Below are 18,017 nucleotides of genomic sequence, written 5' to 3' on the forward strand. Positions count from 1 at the left end.
GCAGATCTTTAATGAAATAGCTTGATGCTTTCGTTCTTCTACAACCGCCACTGATCCTACTTGTTTTGGGTTTGAACAGAAAATAGCTGTTTTTAAAAAAACTTTCCAGATGGGAAACTCTTTGAACGGGCATACTGCAATGCAATCTTGTCTTACAATAGAAAATACCAAGTGTCCAATGAAAACAGTATCAATACAAATACCAGTTATAAAACATTGCTTGCAGTGAAAATAGACATAAAAAATGTGCCTAAGCAGCCTGCAGTTTAGGTGATGAATTGACTGGATCAGTTGTTCGTATTGATATTACCAAAGCATTTGAAATGTTTGTTCAGAACAGCTAGTTAAGATAGTAAATAAATAAAGGCCTCCACACCAGAATGTTGAGAATTATTAACTCCCCAAAGTAATGGAAATTTATTTCAGTTATGCACAAAGAACCCCATAGTTTTGGTCTTAATTGCAATGAAACTAAAGTAATAATTTCAGAAAGTGCTTTTTACCAAATGAATCTTTAATACAAATTCTTTGCTCTTTTCAGCGAAAGAACAGAAAATGAAACTCTAATAAGGTAAGATTTTTTATTATTATTATTATTCCACTTCAGTAAAATATTTAAGTTAATTGGAGGTAATTTTTAACAAATATGCTCAGCGATTCAGAGTGGATCCTAGACATAGTATGGGTCAGTATGTCAAAGCACAAAAAGGAAAGTAGACAGTATTGCAGAATAAGCATAAGAACATTTGACCATTTTTTATTGTTACTAAACCACTATTTGGTCTTTTTATTCAGAGTAAGATACCTGCACAGATTTGGAAACTTCTTTTTGCCTGTAAGGAAATTACAGGTAATTGTTTTTCAGCAGACTCTGTAGTTTTCACTACCCAGTCAATTAAAATCCCCACTTATAAGGAGAACATTTTTGCAGTTTGAAAATGAATTATTAGCGTATATGCTGATAAAATAAGCTTTGTAGCAAATTTTGGGGTTTTGAGATGTGGTGGTGGGAGTTCATGAGTTACATAGTTAAATAAATATATCTGTAGAGGAGGAGTGAACTCTTCTAGGAGTGAATATTTCCTCCTCTTCTGTGTAACGTGATTCAGGCTGCATTCTGGAAATGGATTCTGTATGCATCTGCTAGATAAGCAGAAGGCAGAAGGTATTTCAATAACCAACAGCAAAGGGTGTTAAAAAGGGGGGTTTATCTTTTTATTTCTTTCATTGCTAGTGAGGGTGCTGACATTCACATGCTGTGTTATCTGGAAGAGGAAGCGGCTATGTCAAATAACATAACCAGGTGTATGATGGCAAGTTGTTCTGACAGGCAGCTGCAGTATGAACCTGTGCAGAGCATTACAGAAATATATAATTAACTTTCCAGTCACAGGTAATAGTTTCATTTTTAATAGCCCGTCACAGGATACTGAGGAAGGGAAGTGGTGTTAGTTACTGTTTTCCTTTCCTCCCATATTTGCCGTTTGGGTTTTTATCAGAGATTACAGTAAAAGCTTGCAGAGTTGTTAGCTGGATTTTTTGCACCTGTTTCAAGTCAAACACCTTCCAAATGGAAGTGTGATTAAAAGGAATGGTTTTTAAACCTGCTGAGATCTTAAACCAGTAAAAGTTGATACATCTCCATGAACTGTGTTCTTGATTTGCAGAGGGGCATTCTTGGAATAGGGAAGAGAGAGGCTAAAAAAAAAAAAAATCAGTTAAGCTATGCAAAATGTAAACTGTTTGAAACCACAAGTGAGTAGAAATGTGAAATATTAATGGAAAAAACAGAAGTGTTGTGAAAAAGTAATGATGTGTCATATCACATTTTTTTGTTGTGGAAAATTTTAAAGTGATGTTGTAAATAGCCGGCAATCTGGCTTTGCATATTCTTGCTTTGTATTAGTACATGGAGAGTATGTGCATGTATTTGCAGCTACAAAGGTGTGTGCATATATAATACGTCTCTGAGACAGCAAGGTGCTGAAAGCCCTTCTGGAAATAGGGCTGAGGACACTAAGGAACTCTATAATGTGTTGGGGATCACATGGGTAGTACAGGGATTTAGTAAATGCCAGGAGAAATTCTAGTTCTGAGCAGTCTTTGTCCACTGATCTCATCAGCGTCTGTGATCCAGGGAGGACACAAGTCCGCCTTCTGTCTCCTTACCAAGATTCAGCCATACAAGAACTGGGCAAATGTTGCAAAAATGAATTAAGCTCGCTGTGTTTGTAGCTGATCACCTAACACAAGAGAGCTTTATGTGGAGCCTCTGAATGCTACAGGAATATAAAAGTCTAAGTAATATGCTTAAGTAATACAACATGACAGCAGTAGTGGAAATTTACTCATTTGTTTCCCAGAGTCACAACTGGAAGTATTTTCGGGTACATATTGCTCATTCCTGGATTTCAGCCCAGGCAGTGCATGCAGAAGTACTGGGTCATTCTGTTAGCAGGATTTTTATGTCATTTTGACATACAAGTAATAGGAAACCACCTGCCATCAGCCATCTATTTCTTTTTAAGTTAACTATAGTATTTAGTAATTACCAATCCAGTTTGAGCTAAAATTTATCAGCTAAGTTAAAAATGAAACTCTGCAGTTCGCAGTGGTATTTATCCCAAATTTCAAGGTCTTACAAGTGGGTGACTGCTATGAAAGCTGGAAAAGCTTGTTAAAGAAGATGCTCGATGCCTTCCCCTCGCACTTGAATTGACTTTTCTCTTTTATAGTCAACAGCTATCTATAATACCACCGCAGCTGCTCTGCGTTGGATTCAGGAATCACTGTTTTGATTTGCCAAGCAGGCAAACTATTTATCTCAGGTAAGAGAATTCTGAGGTGTGATGTGGTTAGTATCTAAAAATATCTGTGTAGGGAGATAGGATAGGGCTCCAACAGACAAAAACAAAGCAAGATAAGTGAGAGGAGTTCATGTGTGAAATACGATACCATAGGTGTAATTTAACCATTGGAAGGGCTTAGAAAGGAATGTGGTAGATCGCTTGGAGTAATTAAATCAAGATTAGATCTCCTTCTGAAATATCTTCTAGTAGAGTTACAAGTTCTTGTGCTTTGTAAAGAAATTGCTGCGTGAGGTGTTACAGCCTGTGCCAGGCAGGAAGTCAGACCAGATTATTGTAAAAGTTCCTTCAGGCCTTTTAAATCCACATCTCCACCAGCAAAGGCTCTTATGTGGTACAGGCAGCCACAGGATTTCCAGAATCAGAGATGGAGCAGGTCACTCTTGTTGCAGTGCTGAAAGGTTGAAAATTCTTTGAGCCAATCCTTGAAGAGACGTGGTGATGGGTACCCCGCCACTGAGTTTGCAAGTTTTGTGTGCTGCAGTCGTACATACTGCACGAGCCAATTTCTGCTCATGTCTGATCAGTCCATAGACACATCTTTCTGCATAATCTAATAATATTTCACCTGATTTACTTAGTAGCTTGCATTTTGTATTGAATTCACTGAAAAGTAATAATTTATCTATGATGTTTATTGAATCCCTTCTGCGATATAACTGAAGTCCTGAATTAATTCAGAATTTTCTTCAGTTCTACGGTGAACATAATGCCATCATCTCTAACATAGAATCTTCTATAGCCAGTCTTAATATCCATATGGGTAGAAAGGGCAGGTTAAATTTTTAGCAGATTATGTAAGATTCCTAGTATAAAATAATCTACTTTCCCCAAAACTGGAAAAGTAATAAATTGTATGTTTTCTCTGGGACCTGCATGGGATACTGAGAGAGAGTGGAGGACACTCATCTTTCAGTTCTCATCAGCTACAGGGAAGTGCATCCTTGTTTTACTGGGTAAGAGGCAGCAGATCCTTTCCATAGAAAATATATTAAAATGATTGATCATAAAGTAATTTTATCCTAGAATAAACACAAAACACTGGGTTGAACAAGAGCCCTGACTCCTTTTTGTTATTTCAATAAGCTCATTAATTTCAACATCCAAAGTTAATCAGGAGTTACTATGCAAAAATCCATCAACTTGAGCTCAGAATTATGTCATCCTATTGCATTTATGTAGCATAGCTTCTGTTACAGGAATGTACAGAGTAACTCCACAGTAGTATAACAGGAGCAATAGCCAAGAGTTGTGCTGGCTGTATGTGTGCATAAAAAATTACTCGGGAGTTTTCATGTAATTCCGGCTCTGTTGAAAGACTTGTGGAAAAGCTCTTCTTTAAAGCTTTAAGAAACCAGAGATATCCAGAGTAATTTGAGGGTGGGCCTAGGCATATCGGAGGATCTTGTGTTCCAGAACACCTGATACCCAACCTGCCCGCCGGTGATGGGCACTTAGTACCCGGTTTGTCATTCTTGTACTCTAACCATCACTACTGCTCTCCCTTCCTGGACTAACGTGTACATATGGTTTACACGTGGCAGTCTAAACCTGAATTGGGAAAAATTATTAGACTAAACCAATAGGAAACTAAAGTAGAGAAGAGAAGAGAAATACCCTTGAGTTTGATAACCCATAGTAAGCTAGCTGAGATGCATAAGTCTGTGACCCTGCACGGGGAGGCTACGCCTGCTTTCATGGACATCCAAGAAAAAGAGAAAGGTGAGAGAGGGCAAGAGATTGGAAAAGGATCCAAAAAGGTTAATTACCCTTGGTAGTAGGTAAGGGATTTGTGGCTGTGGTGAAGCAGAAAGGAGAGAAGACTGGTTAGTCAGGAGTCAGACTTGTTTGGCTGGTTACTGTGCAGTAACAGTTGTGATTTTTTTAGTATGAAGTTTCTTAGGCACCATCTCTCTTGAAAATATATCACATACCTATGGTTTTCACAAGTTCCTGATAGCTGTAATACTGACCATGGAGAGTATTTAAAAACAAACTTCAGGATGTCTTTTTTTCATGTGTTTGCTACCACTGAGTCACTCTTAATGGATACTTCTGTTCTGAAAAGGAGGCTGTGACATGGAAGAAAACTGCTGTTTCCGTTAGTAAATGTATTTGTGCCATCAAATTGCTGCTGTTTTCTTGTGAAAAGTCTTTTGCTAAGTCATATAATGTAAAAGAAAACAGTCTTTCATACCACAGAAGAAATGCCTGTACTGGGCATAAGGCTACAAAAGGTACACAAGGCTACAAAATTGATTTTGGTTATCACTGAGAGCTTCCGTGGCATTTCTTTCTGTTCAGGCAGTGCTGTCAAAGCACTCCAGATGACAAAAAGGAGTTGTGTTGAGGTCTGGGGAGTTCCCTTGGCTCATTTCCAGGGCACTTCTAGTCCCGAATTCATTATTTATATTGAGGAACTGCACTTGCTTTAAAGGCTCAGTTTTACAGCATTTAAAAGCTATTGAATCCTGTTTCCTGCACTTTATTTACTTAATAATCCTTATCCAAGAATCGATGATTTTGCCTGGGTAACTTGCTGTTCTCTGCCAAGAAATAAAGGTGCTTTTTAAATTATATTTTAAGTTCACGTGCTGTGTTGGAGCACAGTTCGGTGCGAAGAAGTACCCTGGTGCTTATTGTGTGCTCTCAGTGTCTGCTCAGTTGAGAGTTAAGTGTGCCGTGCTTACTGTTACATAACTTTGCAAAAAGTGTCGATTCAGGGAAATTCTGCTGCTGTGAGAGAATAGGAGCATTGGGAATGTTCTCTCCCGCCTTGCGGAAATGTGGCTTTTGGTGACTAGTACACTTGAAAAATAGCAGATCGTGTGTATGTGCTCACTGACGGAGTCCAACTTGAACATCACGATAATGTTCAGGGCAGCTGGTGCTGCTGTTTGCTGCAGCCCTGGGAGGATGGATGTGGGTTCGGAAGCAGCAGGCTGGTACAGCACACGTGTGGCTGCTACCAGAAGGGGTTTGCAGCCAGACAGTGCTTTGAGTAACCTTTAGAAGACTGCTTCTGAAAAATTGCCGGGTTGTCCTAACAGATCAATTCCCATCAGTGGGAGAGGCAGCTGTTCATTTGGCTACATCTACTTCACTTGGCTGTGTGGGTCATCCTGCTGAACAGAGTGGGCTCCTAAGACCTACCTGTGGAGAAGAGAGACAGGTAAGACAGTGTGCAGAGTGTCAGATATTCTGTTCATATTTTGGCATTACGGACATAGCCTTGCCTTCTGTATGTGGTGGAGGAGTACATTGCTAGTCTAATTTTTCTACCTTTGCCATTTTGCACATAGCCCCTCTGTTTCAGCCCTGAGGGATCCTGTTTACGGCTGAATATTTCAGATTAATGTACCCTGCTGCTAGCAGTAGCCAAAGCCTCTCCTTGTCCATATATATTAATATGAAAGTATGGATAAGAAGGTAAATTAAAGGTTAGGAAAGTCAGTGTTGACTGAATGTCATCAATCTGAGTCTCTCTAAGCACCATGTATCTGCTCTCTGCCTTTTTGTCTGAGATTGTAGAAAGCCTGTCTAGAAGCTGCTGCAGATCTAAATGGTGTTAGCTAGATTTGCTTCTAGATCATTCTCATTCAGTAGCATCCTCAGAGCAAGCTTTGGTTCTGTTGTTTCAATTTTCCCATCTGTGGCTTTAATCCAGTGCTCTTTCTTTAGTCACGTAGTATATACACCTGTCCTTTAAGTCCCACAGCTCTCACCCTCTCCAATTTAGGGTCTCAGCTGTTTGCATTGTTGCACAGGAGACTCTGTGAATGATTTAATTTTGTCAGTTGAGGTAAACAGACAGTAAAAACATACGCCACATCACAAAGTGTTCTCTAATCACTTCTTTGACAAGTGCAGTTTAATTATTTAGCATAGCTTGTAAGAGGAATGAAGTCCTAGTAACATAAGACTTAACACTCTCCTATTAATTTTTCCCCAAGAGGTGGGAAAAGACTGCTATAGTTTTGTGCACAAACTGAGAGCGTGCAAACTAATGAGATTCTACTGAAGATACGTAAAAGGGGCTGGAACCTTTCAGTGCTTCTTAATAGTTTCGTTAATAGGTAGTAAATCCAAGAGCATCCCACAGTTAGACAAGATCCTGCCTGTGTTGGCAAACCAGAAGATGCCGTCTGATGCATTGCCAAAACAAAACAGAGTTTTCTTGGCCCAGCTGTATTTTTATTGAATGTGTAACTTAGTAGAGGAAAAGCTGTAAGTCACAGACTTGCTGAAGAGGTATCATTCAAAATAATTTTCTGTAGCATGATAGATTTCATGTTGCTACAAAATAAATATTTAATCAGGGCTAATATTTTTGGTTCCCTCAGGCAGCAAGAGATGTAGAAGTTCTAACTTTATACTCAAGTAAGTGCAAATGCAATCTAGCAGGAAGTTCAAAGTAAAATGCATGCATATCCTAGAGATTTTTTTAAAATGGGTTTTAGGTGCAGCCAGCCAGGATTGATGTCTAATTTTGTTCCTGACATAGGAACAGTTTATCTGTAAATTAAAAAGCCCCACCTCCCAAAAAAGGAAAAGAACCCAAAAAGATTAACCGAACTGCAAGCCAGCATGCCTATTTGATTGATTTGAGTTGTATGGTGAACTAGATAATTTAAAATTACATTTAAAAAAAAATAAGAGGAAAAAAAAAAAAAAGAAAAGAAAGAAATATAGCCTCAAATGCTTTACTTCTCAGTTGCGAAGCTGCATCAACCATGCCAGCCCAACTCAGTGACTGAAGGGGACGTCTAGTGACTGTCCAGAGTCGCAGTTACTGGTTAGTTGCTAATTCCATGATCTTATGTGACATACTGGGGTCTTTATTCAGGGACTTCACTTGTGTGGTACAAAAGGATATTGTGCACAGGGAATCTGTCTCATCTGAGCTGCTCTGTGAAGAGCAGTGGCAGAGTTTGGCCCTTGAAGGACATAAGCATTCTGTGGGCTCTGGGTACTGCTGAAATCAGAGTGTGGTTGATCCCTACAAAAGCTGCAGCTCCCGCGATCCTCATCAGACAAGAGGATGGGAGACGAGGACGTAAATTTCTTACTCCTCCTGTGTTTTCACTTGAGATTATTTTGTTTGCAGAGGGAACAAGGACTAAATGGAGTCCACTGTATTTTTCCTTTAAATGTGAACTGCTGACTGGGGCTCCTTCTGCTGTTTTCCCTTTCTACTGAAGAGTCAGTAAGAGCTCTTCCCCAGTACCATGTTGGGCAGACCTGTATTTGTAATGAATCAGTCTTGAGACAGTCATGCTTGCATTTAAGAAAACTTTCAGGACACATCTGCTCATTAATGCTCTCTCTCTTTTGATCTCTTAAAAACTCCTTCCCATCCTTCTAGCCATCAGCATCTTTCATCATCCTTTCACAAATTAATTTAAAAACCAATCATCCCTTCTTTGATTAAATAATCACAGAAAAAAAGAGAGGTAAGGGTAAAATAATGAAATTTCAGGGAGGGAAATTGTACATTCTGAACTTAGACTTGAAGTGCATATACACCTCAGAGAAAGGCATCAGGTTCTATAAAGGTCACCCAGGAACCAAGGAAAAAGTGCTCTGCCATGTGTGACTCTCACCATGGAAAGGCAGTGCTGAATTTCTGCTGACTCTGAGGATGTTAGGTTAAAATGTGTCATAGTCCTTTAGTTATAATGGATGTGTAGTACTGAGAGAGAATCCTGTTGAGCAGCTATGACAAGTTCTGACATTTCTGACTTCCATTATATTAAGATGCTAACCGTACACAGCAGTAGTCTCACCCCCTGATTGGGACTGATTCGGAGAGCCTTACTTTTCACACTTATAGAGCGTGTCTGTGAAATGTAAAGGCATGCAGGATAGTAAAAAATTCAGTGTAGAGCCACTTGAAAATGCAACGACAAGTATTAACCCATCAGGATTTCCACATAAGTAGCCGCAATGCAGATGTTCACTAGCTCTGAATTTCTGGAGACTTAGGAAGTTGTGTGTTTTTTCTGGCCAGAATTCCATTTCTGAAAATGGACTGATTGGAAAATACTGGGATTTATAGGAAGACCTCCGGCTTGGCTGGCAGCAGAAGCTAAGTGTAAATGTCAGGGAGTGCTCGCTTCTTTCAGCAACCTGTCCTCAGTAGGAAGATGGCACGCTGACCCTGGTGCGTTCCCATTCTGTGTAGGTGGATTTGATGTTCTGTGTTTTCAAAAGTTGTCTAAACATAGGAATATAGCTGTCGAAAACTAGTTGTCACATATAGGAAGAGACAGAGGTTAGATACGAGACTGCTGTAAAATGTGTTAGCATTCATAATTCTGTTGTAATTTTATTATTCCTTGCTTCCTTGAAATGAAATTTAAACAGAACCTGCAGTGATTTCTTATTCTTATGGGATCCTAAGTACTGGTTCTGATTGTCATACTATCTCATTCATTGTTTCAAACCCTTTTAGATCCTCTTAACTTCTTCTGCCTGCCTTAGAATGCCAGTACAGGGTGCTCCAGCTAATTCTTAAATAAAGTGGAAGTTACACAAATAGGAGTTATTTGAAGCTGCAGAATGATTTTACACTCATGCTTATGCAATGAGGTAGAGCTGCACAGCTGACCAGAAAACAGTCCTTACTTCACAATTCCAGCCTGTTTTTCACTTCTGCAGCTTTTTTAACTTCCCTCTAGTCTTTATGCATCGGTTTATATGTTTTAACTGAAACTCTGAGAAGAGAAAGGAAAATGAACCGTGGACATGAAGAAACGTGCAAGGACAGATGAAGAGAGAGGTTTTGTTTAGGAGAGGGGTGTGGAGAAAGCAGTGCTATAAGAATGGTTTAATCAGTGTTTGGGATGGTAAAGTAGTATATAGGAAAAATTAGATTAACCGAGAAAGAATGCATGTCAGGGAGAGATGCAGTTTATTGGACTGGAAGAGCCTTCCTCAAGGACAGCGAGTGGCATAGTTTTCCAAAGAAAGTGTCTCTGTCCTTTGGGAATTGAAAACCTGATTGAATAAACACTAGAAAATACCACTATAAAACCTGTGCTGCTAGAAGTGAGCACTCTGAGCAGAAAGCCTTTTCTACCTCTATTCTGACTTGCTTGAGACAGCTCCATGATTCTGGTTCAGACTTGGGATAAAACCATACGGTACGTTTTCTCTCCTCTCTCCCCTCTAAATGTTATTATACTGCAGCTTGGCTCTGTCCACATAGGCTGGAGCAGACTGTGTTGTAACTTGCTTTAGCTGCCGCTGAATTTAACAGCTTTTGGCTTTGTAAGCAATGCCTTAGGAGAACTCTTGCTCATCTGTTCCCTGAGCCAAAGGAAAACTCCTCCAGTAGCTTTCCCAGTGTTTTCTCTGGCTGGAACACATAGTTACCAATTGCTAGGTGAAGATACACTATCTTTAATCATCTTTTATTTTTGTATTTTTGGTTTGTCCAGCTGACATATTCTAAGCCATCCACTTTGACTAGAACGGTGAAAGAGCCCTTTCACAATGGATTTTTTTTTTTTCTTTTCGCTGAACTTCATGTAATTAAATTCTCCCACTGGTGGGAAAATGCTTTTCCTTGATGTAAATGTGTGGCGAGCAGTTGAATACTGAACTGGTCACATTTCCCTGTTAAGCATACTTCTTCAAATATTTTTCATAATGAAAGGATTTATCTCTGGAATCTTGTTTAGAAATTTCTTTACACGGGTTTCCTAGCCCTTCAGGATTGGCTCTCAGGAAATCTGATCCTATTGGCATTTAATCCGTTGCTAGAAATGTGTCTACTGGGAACTTCTTAAATAGGTTCGCAATAAACATTTGGATAATATTTTGCAAGTACAAATCACTAGCAGATATTTGCATATTTATTTGTTGAATTTCAACTTCCACTTCAGGTTAGGTGAGACATAAACAATTATACAGCACCTCTGGCAAGGAATTAGTCTAAAAAGCAAGTCAAAGCAACACTGGGAATTCAGAGGAAGATTTCTAAAGTTTTAGAAGGAACTGTGAAAGGCTTGTACTTTGTTTTATCTCTATAAATTTTATATCAAGTATGGAATTAATGTTGTAGGCTTTACTCTGAGATTTCTCTTTTTTTTTTGTTTGACTCTAATATATCTTTCTAAAAAAATATTCATGGCAGTGCTGGTCAGAGGCAAGGACTGCACCTTTCTCTGCATCATTAAGGGAAAAAATGACCCTAATGTAAAGCCAGCTAAAAGATTCTTGTTTTTTTGCCTATAGGTTAACAGTTCAGGTGAGGCTGGTTCAGTCAGGTGAGGTATGACTGGTGGTGATACACTGTTAAAGACTCAGGGACATTTTCTGGCAAGAAATGTCCAGCAGTTTCAGACTTCGAGCTGGTTTCATGATGATTCGAAGGGAGAATAAAACACCCTCAAAGTCATTTTCACCTGTGTCCTCAATCAGTTTTAGGCAGAGGTCTGTCAAGTCAGTAGGCCAGGTACAGCAGCATGCTTCAGTGACCTAGCAGAGGAAATACCTGTTTGGATGTATTCTTGGGCTGCTTCGTTTTAGGAAAATCACTGCGGAAATTATGAGAGAAAATTAATGTAATTAATTATAATTAGTATAGTGTTTATAGTGGATACACGTTCCAAAATCTTTAACAACAGTGAAGGAGACTTCATAGCTTTCAGGAACTGTAGATTTACAGGAGCAATTAGATCACTTAGGCCAACCTCGAATATCTTTTGAACTTGGCATTTACTGTCCATTTGCATCTTTGAAAATCCTACCAGTTACCGACAATTAAATTTGATGCCTGAGTGCTTGTTTACATGAAACCTGTCGGCATACTCTTTCTGTTTGTGTCTCACTGTGCCTTATTTATTTAGCAGCATTGCTGGATTTTAAGTTCTGGAGATAAACCAAAGCATTAAGGGCACAAGGCTTTCTTGCAGTTCATTGCTTGTCCTTTCTTGCATGCCTAGATGTGCACTGAAAGCGAAACTGATAAACTCCCAATTCTCAAAACAAAGTGCTATTTTTATTGTATAATAAAAAGTTCAGATGACACTGCTTTGTACTCTGTTCCTACACATCTACATGTCCTTTGAAGATCTGTCATTATTGGTCCTATAAAATCTGTGTTATTTCAAGGGAAAAAAACAGTCAAGTGCAGTTTAGATTGGATGATCCAACTCCTTAATACGGTTTCACACTCTGATGGGAATAATCAAGGGTTGGAATCTGTACTTTGATTTGCAAAAATATATCCTTGTTAAATCCTTGAACTGTATTTTCTTTTTAGCCACATGTTTCTGCAATTATTTCCAATTTTGCAGAAAACTCCAATAATTATGTTCTGTATCTGAGGTTCATGTAAACTTTTTTTTTCCCTGTTTCACAAGCATGAGCAGTTATCTCTTAGTACCTAGCCTCTTACCAGAAAATGAAGATTACTCAAACTGGGCTTATTGATCTCTGACATGAAATTCCTCCCACTACTTCTTTAACTTTCTTTTATTTAGGTAGGCATCCTTTTTTCTTTTAATTTGTAGTAAAGCTTCATGTACACAAATTCCTGCCCTACCTTGTAATTCCTCTTTATTCATTTCCTTTCCTTGGTGTTTGCAGCACCCATATGCAGTTGTCAGTGGATAAAACTTCTTATAGCTGATGAATATGGAGGAGGTTTTCTGCCTTTAGTCACAACAGAAGCCTTTCACTCAAGAGAGCTTAGTTCAGGCTGGGCAGATAACTTCCATTCGGATGTGGCCAAAAATTCAAAAAGTCTGTGCCTGAGGAAGACAGCATTTAATGAGAGTTTAGAGTCTGAATGGGTTTTGTATGGGCTGCTTATTTTTCCTTGGAGGCAGAGACATGGAAGGATGTGCAGTGATGCAGCACTGAATGAAGGATAGCAGAGAAGACACTGAGACTGGATGCAGGAACAGAAGGAGATTTACTTTCTTCAATGTTACCTGATAGAATCTATTTTTACACAGAAATGTCACCTGACAGAAGTCAGCAGAGAGAATGTCCAAGTAGTTTAGATGCAGCTAAAGACGTGAGTGAAGAAGCAGTTGAGGTGATCTGAATGCACAGCTGTATATAAAAATAGTAGTTGGAAGGGAGAGGTCTTTGAGGAAGCTGACCACAGATGCATGTGGCTGTAGTCACAGTGTAGAGGCTGGCACTAATCGTTAGGGGAGAAATCAAGTGAAAGGCTGATTTGTTATGATTGAGAAAAAGGGATAAATAGATGACACTGAAGAAGAGTGGCACCAGAAATAAAGGAGGGTAAGACAGAGATAACTAGAGGCTTGAGGCTGAGGAGAAACAAGGATGTGATTGAAGAACTGGGGAGATAAACTAGAAGATGGTTGGACAGCAGCAGGGGAGAAAGGAAAAAAAAAGATCTGGGATTCCTAGCAATATGAGGAAGATGGAGATGTGTGTGTCTGAAGACTCATTTCCTTTAGGTGGAAAGACACATCCATCAGCAGAGTTTAACTAGGGGAAAGAGCAGGGTTTTTTTTTTTCTCTGGAGCAAAGAAACGCCATATGAACGTAAGGCTGAAAATGGTCCTGAAGAGGAAACTTGAGACAAAGTTCTTAGCATCCCTGTTAAAACAAAGTGAAGATTAATATTTCAAGCCAGAGAAAGGTCTCCTAAAAGCTGTGGTTGGTGTGGTATCAGTAGAATTATTTTGAACTCCAGGAAGGAAGGTGAGAGAATGACAAGCTAATGAAGATCTACAAAGAGTCGTGAAGAGCTCAGGGTCGTGCAGGTATTAAGAGGTCTTCATGCAATGGGCATGTCTGTACTAATAAATTCAATGGTGCTTGGAAGCATTCCCAGACCCTGGAAATCAGTTGTCTCTCCTGTTAACTGTCCTTGGTCTAGCTTTGGTTTATATTTACTAGAACTCACCTGAACTATTCCCAGGTGAAGTTTGAAAGTTACCTTGGGATTATTCCCAGTAGGCAGTCTGAAAGCAGCCACCCTGTTTTGGAGGGTGAGAGAGTTTAATAGGATGGCACCTTTCTGTGCCAGTTGGCCTCAACAGTCTTGTTACTTTGCTTGTAGAAATACAGCTGTAAATGGCTTGGTAGATGCAATCCCTTGGAAACTTAGGACATTGACTGTTTTAGGAGCAAGCTGTGACAAGCAGTGAATATAATTTCATCTTAAAAAAAGTTACTGAACTGAGATGTTGATGTGCTCTCTCAGATTTCATTTTGCTGTAGCATGAGGACATTATAGAAGAGTTGGTTATACAAATAAGCTTGGATGAAGCATGCATTTAATGGTTTCCATTTAAATTTAATACAAGCATACACAAACATAGGTCCATAAATAATGCTCACAGAAGAACAGGCTGTGAAATTAAGGAAACAAAGGTAGTGAGGTTGGTAGGTAGTTAAGTTGGCTGGACTAAAAAGCCTAGATGTTTAAAAGGAAATATTTCAAAAGTACTTGAGACTTGTATCAAAACAATGCAAATCTCCGGACCTCAATGGATAAGTAATGTGGCCCCTGGAAAGATAAATACGGACTTATAGAATGGAATAGGCATAATGTGAAGGTGATGGAGGTATGGAAATTTTACGGTCCATGTAGAAAAACGTATAAAATAAAATTTCATGTATTGCACTGTATATAATTCAGTGTTTTGAATTCAAGAATGATTCAAACTAGAACAGGTACAGAAAGAAAAACATTTCTGAGAGCCTGTATCTTAGCAGAACAGGCTAGCAAAGTAAAACCTGAGGCATGATAAGATAGTTCTTAATAAATACATCAGAGAAGGGACTGCGAGAGAGGAATGCTAGAGCTAATTAAGCTAAACGGTGTTGACACGTGAACAAAGCTCATAACAGATTTCAATTTTAGCAGAAAGCAGTCAATTGACTTTGAAACTAAGTTAGATCATCCAGGTTGCTAGAGAAGCAGCACGTGTCTTAGCTCGCATTTTCTAAATGGGTTCATGAATGTGATCTGTTCTTAACCAGATGAGCAGTTGGTGTTTTCTGAGGAACTTAAGAGATATGCAAGAGGAGTTTCACTTTCCTTTCAAACACCTTAGCTTCTGAAGAGCAACATTTTTGGAAAGGACTGTGCAGGGTATTTCAGTGGTTCTCCTCCAGCGTATCATCAATCTTTCAGCAGTCATCCCACTCCCTTCAGTTCTGCCCCTCAGATTTGCTCTGTTGTGAGTTGATGTATAGGTTCTTCGTGGCCATCACAGGTGCTGCACTGATGTCCTGAATGACACGAGGTGTGCAGCTTTTTGGGAAATCGAGCCCACACAGCACGTTCATCTGGAAGAGCTTATGTCCAGGCAATATAAGTTGTGTCAGACAGTGTCAAACTGTTGCATTAATTTTTTCACAGTGTGCTGTGTTACTGGAGCAGAATTTCATGGACAGCATTCAAAATGCGTATCAGTGTAATGTTGGGAAATGTTTTGTTTATTTCTGGCTGAACTTGAATGTGAGGTGATAATAACCCCAAATTGTGACAGAAATTAATTTTAATGTCTTTTTTATTTCCATTGGCCTTTTCATGTTTCTGTAAAACCTGTGTAGTTGAATGATACCAGACTGAATGTGGAGGCCTGCCTGTCAGTGTCTCAAAGGGAAAGCTTTCACATATAAATAGCCTTAAAAGTATAAATAGTGAAATCTCTGTACTGTATTTATCACTGACCACTTTCTTTTTTTCCTTTCATTGCGTCTCCCATTTTATTTTTAGTGATGCTTACTTAAAATAGTTTCCCTGCTTTCCTGTTGGCGATTAGAAGGCCACTCTGGAATCCAAGTGATTTCTAAGCCAGATGGTGAGGGAAGTGTTCCTTACGCGAGCAGTGTGAGCTAGAAATCTTGTTTGTCCAGGCCTTCTTTACTGAAGTATCAGCTTTGTCTGTTCGGTTGATTTCACATACGTATTCTTGAGCTGGTTTCAAAATGTGACTCCAGAATTGTTCAGGACCTCCAGTTCTTCTTATATTGATGTTACTCCATGTCCCACTCATAAGTTTTGTAGCTCTGGTTTTAGCTAACTTGCTAAAGTCAATAATCTTCACAAATATCACTATTTTAACAGCCATAACATTTAATTTTTTTTTTTTTAAATTCCACAAATTCCAGAATGTGCACGTGTTGGTGATCACAGCTTCGCATAAAGTAATGTGAACAGGTTTAAGTTTTGATGGCCCTTGGGCCTTAGCTTGACTTCACTGTTACAACCACAGCCTCCTGTCCACTTACCGTTTGTGCTGTTACATCTTTTTCAGCATCTGCTGTGGCTGTGAAAGCACTGTGTCTGGACAGTGTAGTTAACGAAGGCAGATAGGGTCACAGTTAGTTCCTTGTATCTCTGACTGCGTGTGCTGGTCTCAGCCTGAAATGCTGCCATGGGAAGGAAGAGGAAGGAAGCAAGATGGGAAGTCCTATGGCAAAGAAGTAGGAAGCAAGTGGACTGCTTTTGTGCTCACATCAACAACAGCAACAGGCCACTTCGGGGGCAGCAGCAGTTCCCTCTCATAGCAAGAGAAATGCCTTCTCCTCTGTCACCTTACCTCAGCAGCCAGGAAGTATTGCCTGGATGTCTGGATGAGCTGGGCCCAGTACACACATCAGCCATGCCAGGGTCTTTGCTTGTGTTTCTTGGGGTGTTGGTGGAGTCCCAGGAGCAGTGGATCTGGGGGTTAAAAGTCTTTAGGATGAGAGAGGATATTCCTGTCTCTGCCTGAGCCTTTGCTACTGTAGTCATCCCCACGAGACCACTTGCACCTTGAACTTCTTACAGTTGTGGAGAGGCAAAGAAAGGAGCAGAAATGTGTTCTGAACCTGCCTTTCAGAGGTGCAGGAGGCATTGCCTTTAGTCAGTTAGGAAATTCCTGGAATGGCACCCTGCTGCTCGTAGACTAAATCTATTTTCCTGCCCTTGTCAGGGGGGAATATTTTTCCTGCCAGTAGGCCATCATGGAGATGCCTCAGCTCTATATCCAAGCAGATTGCTAATGCATCCAGGCAATGACAGGTAAAATGGTCTATGTTCATGTGGCTCTGAGACTTAGGGAAATCACTGAATCATTTAATCATCGATCTTTATATTTATGCTTTAAGGCATGCCAGCGTCTACTAGCTTTTTTGTTAGTTTTAAATGCGATTTGTGTAGTTTTATTTTTATACAGTGCCTTGGGATGCTTACTGTGGAAGGCTCTTAAAATAGGTGTAACTTAATGTGCTGTTCAGACTTCTCATTAATCTGCTTGTCTTCACTCTTACCCAGAGGTAAAATACAAAGCCTACAGAGTGAGGAGTTTGGAATATAATGATAGAAAATGGGGCTCTGAAATAAAGACATTTAGCACTGAGGACTCAGGCTAGCGGTGGAGGAAACAGAACAGGATGTTCAGAAAGTCCAAGCCCTTTGGCATGAGTTAAGGAGCTTGGAAAATAAGCAGGGCTACAGTGAATTTGTGAAACAATGTTTGTCTTCCTAAACTGAATGCTGGAAAGCATCCATTTCACACTTCGTCTTTGCCAGCGCCCTGATATCTATTGTAGCACTCATCTTCTGGCCTCTTTATTTTCAGAGAAACATTTGACTTTGTTTTTAGAACTTATTTGTGCTTCCCACTTCCTTGTGGTGCAAACATGATCGTGTTGTGGCTATGGGACTGAAATTTGGAGTCTCAGTCTTTGGTCCTGCTGTGCCACTCTGTTCTGATGTTTGTATTTTAACTGCAGTGATGGGCCCGAAAGACTCCATTTTCACTTTGCTTCACCAAGGCTGCATCTACTTTAGTAAATAAGTCAGACCCAGGACTTGCATCTTATGATTGTCCATATTGTTTAATTTTTAGTACATTGCATGACATGGTTTTGGCCTTGACATCAATGGCCATGATACCAATGGCAGGATGGCATGGGAGCGGGACTGTTCTCAGCAGACCTTATTGAAAGCAACAGTGTTACAGTAGCAGTGTTTTACAGTAGAAAAGAGTATAGAGATGCAGATTTGAGCTAGCTGTGCCATTTCCCCACAAGCTTCTGGATCCTGGTGCATTTTATACACTAGACCAGTCTCTCTCGGGCTTAGCATTTGAGGAGGATGCTGAAATACAAGCTTTAGCTTCCTAACTGCATCACTAGCGCTGTTATCTGCAGCAATAT

General features: G+C 39.7%; 1 protein-coding gene across 2 annotated transcripts in view; it reads left to right on the forward strand.

Moving 5' to 3' along the window:
* The first annotated feature begins 546 nt into the window (after positions 1-546).
* THRB (thyroid hormone receptor beta) overlaps positions 547-18,017 on the forward strand; it is a 125,878-nt gene continuing 108,407 nt past the window's right edge. Inside the window, exon 1 of one of the 2 annotated variants that reach the window (XM_026841622.1) lies at positions 547-571. The gene's annotated coding sequence lies outside the window, so the exon portion shown is untranslated. Of the gene's footprint in view, positions 572-5,647; positions 6,040-18,017 lie in introns of those variants that run through there. The other variant, XM_026841621.1, reaches the window with a different exon arrangement.

Source organism: Athene cunicularia (assembly GCF_003259725.1).
Source record: "Athene cunicularia isolate RWA chromosome 2 unlocalized genomic scaffold, athCun1 chr2_part1, whole genome shotgun sequence".
NCBI classification, from domain to species: domain Eukaryota; kingdom Metazoa; phylum Chordata; class Aves; order Strigiformes; family Strigidae; genus Athene; species Athene cunicularia.